The following is a 7,001-nucleotide window of genomic DNA, read 5'->3' on the forward strand; positions in this document are numbered from 1 at the left end:
CACACACACACACACAAACCACCCAGACAGCCAGTCTCTCTCCCATAGTGTGGTCTGCTGGGGGGGGTTAGACTGGCCCCTGAGGGTCAAGGTCAAGTTTAACACGGAAAGAGCGAAGGGAGGGGGAGGAGGGTGCAGACAGAAAGACAGACAGATGTAATGAGCTCAAGTTCAAGGCCACCGCACACCTTGAAGCTTCTCCAATTTGTGTGTGTGTGTGTGCGCGTGCGCTACCGTGCAGATGACACCGCAAGACGCCATGCTGTCCCAGAAGATGGGCACGGGCAAGGTCCAGTATAACCAGTCTAACTGGTATAAAGACAAACATCCCAACTGGTCTCTCGGTGAATCATTAACTAAAAGAAATCCGCCTCCACCCAAGATGAAGACACTCCTCAGGCTGAAGGAAACTGAATCCAAAAATACTTAATTTCCCTTCAAAATAAGAGTATTGATAAGAAAATATCAACACAGTTCTCAGTGAAACAGCAGCTTTTGTCCTTTTACAGTTGTAACGACTGAAGTAGCCAGGGAGGCTCTTTTCGGGCCGTTAATTATTGCATAAATGTATGAAGATAGTATTAAAATGCGTTTATATAAGAACATTTCATATTCAGCAATGTGTGCATGGGCTGATGACGGCAAATAGTCACACACAAAAAACTGTTAAAAGAGTTAATATAACCAAGCGTTTGTTATCTTCTAAGATAAATTATTACCATAATAATAACTGCTCATACATGTAAAATCATATCAATAATCACACTGACTGATAGCACAGAAATGCCTTATCTTAATGTTGGTGCTGATAGTGTTCCTTAATTTGTTTCGATCTCATTTAGTGTCAGTGCTCACTCAGAAGTAGCCCGTAATGCTGTCAGCACTGTGCATTATAAGAACTCCTCATTTTATTCTCAGATGCTAAAGTCTCGCAGCCGTTAACTCGCGACATTTCCAGAAAATCTGATCCTAAATCCTCAGAAAACACACAAACTGCAGCCAGTTGCGCACATTTTTTTTAGCTCTTTGATATCATTTACAATGTTTTTTTTATTTGTATTTCTCTCATATTTTCAGTAACGCACCTGTAATTAATTTCAGTTCAATTCAATAATAATTTATTATGAATCAAAATACTTAATTCGTTCCTCAAGAGGCAGTTTGAGGCACATATGCATCCAGTTGATTCACGCACATAAACACATTCTGAAAACAAGCTATGATATTGTGAGACGAGAGTTGAGATACACGTGACTTGATGTAATTAAAATACACAGCGCCACAAAACCCGACAGCCTGCCCACTGACATGTTACATTTTAAAATCGTTAATATTGAGACAACATGGATGGATATCAGGCCTGGTACCTGATTTACCTACCGGGCGCAGGGGCCCATGGATCAGAGGGGCCCACCATGCCGAGCCTCTGAAGTGACTGTTATTAACAATTATTGTCGGAAAGTCAGAGAGCAGTGATGTCCTGAACGTTTCCCACTCCTGATCCCAGTCTGAGTCCTTTAACATTGCGCATCTGCCCGTATTTCCCTACAACAGAGCGGCAGAAGTAAATAAACTTAATGGAATTAAATATTCAGCGTTGTTCTGCAGTTTCTTGTTTCACATGTGTGCAGAGGAGTGTGGCAGGAAGCTTTGGTTGTCATTTAGACAGAATCTTTAAATCTACAGCATTTATAACATGGCTCAGCAGCACTTCACAGTAACAGTGTGGATAACCAGCAAAATGTGGCAGAAAAAAGACTCAAAACAATGCGGGCGGCACACGCGCTGCTACCAAAGCGACTGAAGACTCAGTTATTATAATAACCTTTAGATAAACCAGCCAGATAACAGGAATATCTACATCCAATAAAATGGATGAAATCATGCATTCTTAGCCAGTGAGCGCTGGAAGACTGGCCTGAAATAAACCCATTCTCCGCACTTAAATTTATATAATCTTAAACACACAACAATGGGAATTGAAAAAACAAGAGGAAAACAAGATTGCAGATGTTTTGCGCCCCAAAATCCCCACAGGGTGCACTGCATTGCTTATTATTTGGTTTGTTAGAAGTATCTCAAAGTAAGTGAGCTTCAGGTCTCTGCAGTGCTTTTATATTGTTTTTGTTTCTTTGAACAAAGTTTGTGTGCAGCAGTTTGACAAGCAGGTATATTTATGTTTAGGCGCATGATACAGTTTGGGAGGCTACTTTTCACGTTTCTAAGATATTTAGAGCTAAAATTAAACTTCTGACAACTTGTTATAAAGTGCTGCCTTTGAATAGATGATTAGTTCTATGAAGCTGTCAGTTGTCTTTTAGAGGCTATGCATGTTTGAGCTCATTTTTAGATCTCAATACTAATTTAAGACACATTATTATTTACAGCATGTCTGCAAATTGCACTTGTTTTTATTAATATGAATATGAAGAAAACTTTTCTGTAATGCACACATAGAGACTGACCACAACAGCAACACTGTGGGAACACAGTATATTAGTGACTAGCTCCAGTATTACTCTATAAAACCTCACATTCTACTCTACAATACAGTGGTACATTTTACACTAATAAACTGTGAGGGTAAATTACAGTAGTGACACTGTAGAAATAACAGTATCATGCTGGCAACCACAGCTGCCAGTAGTTTACTGTAATTTCCCAGGGCAATTAGGCAGTTTCAGGGAGAAGACTGGCACATGTGAATTTCAGGAAATTAGTTTACAAAGTCTGCAGTGCACTTTAACATGGAGTCACAACATGATGTCATTCATACCGTTGCTCTGCACCTGAGACTTCATGTTGAGGAAACATTCTCATCCTCTGCTGACAAAAGGCTGTGACACAGGAGGAGCATCTGAACTAGTTTGATTTGTTCTTGTTTATCAATGTATTCATCCCTCTCTTAACTGTCACTCATCATCGCCGTCTCCCTAAGGAGAGCTGACAGTAAGCACATTGTCTGCTGCCCTCATGGCCAGTCAGCCGATCCCGGATCAGCTGAGGGTGAATGCTTCGCTCAGGGGCATCTTGAATCATAACTAGTCAGTCCGTTGGTTAGTTGGACAGGACAGCTGATGAGGACAGCCAACAACAACAATAATAATAACTGAAAACATGACTTAAAAGCACAAATGCAGTAAAAATTCAAAGAAAGCATTGCTCCTTATAATATACAAATCCATTTTACCTATTAATTTACTAGCTGTATTTGCTATTTTCTGCAATTTCAACAGTCAAATTTCCAAATTACATATTCAAAATATTACCACCACTATACGGATCACTTACCAACTCCAAAATAAATCATTTTCTAAGTAGATCTCTGTGTGTCCTTCTTCAAAATATAGTCAGTATTTTCTGTGGAGTTAGGGTGCCCATTGATTACAGTTCCAAGATTTTCAAAACTTCTTACAATTTCTGTGAGGGATCCTTTCAGGACTCTGCAGCTGTGGATATTTCAAACAAAATGCTGACGTGAAAACAAGAACAAACACTAAACATATGAGGTGAAAGGCTGGGGTGGCAGCAGTGCTCCCCTTTGCTCCAGAATCAACTGATGTGATGAAGTGCAGCAGTTTTGGTTCTGTCAGCCAGCCATACTTTCTCAACATTTAACTAGTCAAAATAGCTTCAAACTCAACATACCCTGTTACTGGATTGCATTCTGGTCTATTTTCTGCAGAATTTTCTCTTGAAATTGTCCTCTGGGCCTGCTTAATGGATTTCTCCCTGTATGACTGTTGATCCTCAGTGCTAACATGTCAGTTCTGGTAAGCAGCCTCACTCTTTGATTCTGAGGGACTGACACCAAAATGTTAAAGATGTTCTGCAGGCAAACCACACTGGAGCTGCTGGAAACTCTCTGCTTATGTACAAAAAAAAACAAGTGACAAATATTTCTGTTTATGAACAGTGTTGAATTATTCAGAGATTATCTTTTATAAATCTTTGCAAAAGAACATTAGAGAGCATCCTGATGGATCATTTCCTGTAGAAACTAAATATTTAGACTGAACATGAGGTGGGAATGGATTGTTTTAAAGTGCACGGGAAGTTAATTTGATGAAAAGCAATGCCAGTAATAAATTATTGTGCAAAACAAACTTTACCTTTTCCTGGACTAAATGCTCTAAACCACATACAGGCCCAGTGTTAACAACATAGCTGACAAACAAACCAATCTGTACGTGCTTTTCCAAACATGATACATTTTTTACCTTCTAGTTTAACATGTTACCTTTAACAACTGATGTTCAGGAAGCAACAGGAGCGGTCATTCACATACAAATAAAATGAAAATTGATGTTTTTGTAATTTATTGTGAAATAGATGTACATTATGTCATGCAAACAACAAGGGGAGAGTTTTATTTTGTCTTGTCTCTGTCACAGCTCCCCAGATTTCCAACATTTCACGTTTGGATCTTTTTCTCCTCTCAGCAGCGTCTTTAGGATGCAGCAGATGTTCTGGGCTGAAAGTTATAAGGTAAATTTTCCTTAAAAATTTCATATTAAACATTAAGACAAGATTATAAATCACTATTCAATGCCTCTAATTTGTTTCTGTTTACATGCTGATCAGCATTGGCCAAAGTGACCTTTGACCCCATTAGTCTGATGAACTGTTTGAGAAAAAAAAAAAATAATAATAATATATATATATATATATATATATATACCTTTACCTGATGAAAAATTAAGCCTCATAATGCATCATTTAAACACAATAACATTTTGGGCCAAAAAACAAAAACAAAAGAATCAACTCAAGGTCCTCTTACTTACTTTATCCCTTGCTTTCAATCTCACCTCATGGTCTTCCTCAGGGTGTTATCACAGGACCAACACAAGCTTTTTGATATTCTCTCTGTCATGTGATGATGAGTCCTTTCCATGACAACTAAGCAAACTCCATCCACTGAGGAAGAGCACGAGAAGCAGGTGAAAGCTCCAGAAAAGGAAAGTAAGAGGAACTTGAGTGTAAAAAATTTTTTATATTGTCTACAAAGCTGCAGTTTGGGGGTAAATGTGACTAAATGAGGAACAGGAAGACTATTTCAATTTCAAGTAAAAGAAATTGAATATTTCTCTCAAACAGCAACTCCAAGGTCAAAATTTAACTTTCATAACTAACTTTTACAAGTTCTACAGTGTTGTACACTGCGTACATTTAACACACAAGATCACATAAAAACGTAATAAAAATATTATATATAACAGTCCATACGGAGGTTTAACGTGTGTGGTGTCACTTCACTGTTCTCCACAGTCCTGAACTCCATGTATGAACGAAGCGTATTCTTCAGCTTAATTGTAAAATATTTGTTCCACTGTAGGATTTGAACCTTGCTCAGCTGTGAGAGAAAAATGGGTAAAAGGGCCACCATGTCAACCTGTGTGTTGTGCCTGCAGCCATTGTGCAGCACAGTCGTTGCCCCGCCTCCACGTAGCAGCCTGCCAGCCTCTTATCCAGCTCCATACTTCATTATTACTGCGGCTCATTAAACCTCCTGCTGCCGTACCTGACGCCTGTCTGAAAGCAGGTCATGAAACTGAAGAAATTGAAGCTGGGTGCAATCGGCAGCCTGTTTGTGTCTTTACACTGGTCTCCTTCATTTTAAGGCAGCAGTGGCTACCAGCAAACTGTTGTGTGGGTTAATAAACAGCCTGCTGCCTCCATTCTCACTTCTTGAATTATACGTTACGTCTCACTCATTTAGAAGGTAAAGATCTTGAGTAATCTTCATCTAGTTAATATATGGTTGGTGGATCCAAACATTATGATTTAGTCTCCCTCTACAAGACCGAGCTTCAGGATCAGGTAATAATGCAGCACTCATCTTAAGGCCATTAGCGAGGGGGCTTGTGGGGCTTTGGGGCAGCAATGGTAACTCATCCTTGGTTGTGACACAATATTACAAAACTTCCTCACCATCACCAGCACTTGCACAATTACCACCATACAACATTTTTACCAGAGACTAAACACAGAATTTGCTAAAAACACACATAGAACTTGAAATGTATTCCATTCATACACTTTTTAGATGCATACACTATAAAGTGTAAAGACAGTCAGATTCTCTATGTTGTGTATTTGATGATGGTGTAGATGAAGACCAGGTTTTAGACGATATATCCGTACAAAATGCTCATGATGTGCCAGAGCAGCAGATAAACGTCTGATGTTTGACAGTACAGCTGACTCAACGGGCTCCTATACGATATAATAGATTTGTTCTCATGTGGATGGTTGTTGTCCCTGATGATGATCTCTGGCTGCTGATGACATATATCAGCTTGTTTGTCTGTACCACTAAACTGTGATCAGCTAGCTGCTGACTGCTGGAGCTACTTTCTCTGTGGAGACTCACAGAACCTGCACTGCACAAATCAACTGACAAAATCACATAAATCTCTTGAATCGTAAGGTGAACTATAAATAGATACATTTTTAACATCATTCCACTAACAACAGATTAGTAGAAAGAGGGAATAGTTGGATGGTATTTCAATAGGAGGATTAATTAATTTTCAATGGATTCATATTGTGGTGATTTGAACATATCTGCATATAACTCTGCAGTCTAAAGAAGAAGAAACTTTATTCTTTAAGTTATTTGATTTACGTAAAAGATTGATTTGATGTAATGTATAACAGTGTAAAATTTTGACACAGTAAATATCAATAGGAGCAATTGTTTTCATATATGTTTATAATGCAGGCTTTTACTCAGCATTCACGGTGTTGTGTCCTTGAACTTGACCTTGTTGAGTGTTTAACAAGAAGAGAGCAGCTGTGTGTGTGTGTGTTTGCACGGGCTAACTGTCTTCTGCAACTGAAGCATTCATTAGTTCACTGGTCAGTTGGAAATGTTTTATTCAGTGGGTCTGATTACTAAAACAATATCTACCCCTGCTGTTTAAGATACTGTAAACAGTTTAATCGTGAGAAAACTTTTCCGTTGTATTTCTCAATATACAGTTCTTTTCAATCCT

This window comes from Morone saxatilis, unplaced genomic scaffold (assembly GCF_004916995.1).
Source record: "Morone saxatilis isolate NCDOM2014 unplaced genomic scaffold, NCSU_SB_2.0 Contig14, whole genome shotgun sequence".
Lineage (NCBI taxonomy): Eukaryota > Metazoa > Chordata > Actinopteri > Moronidae > Morone > Morone saxatilis.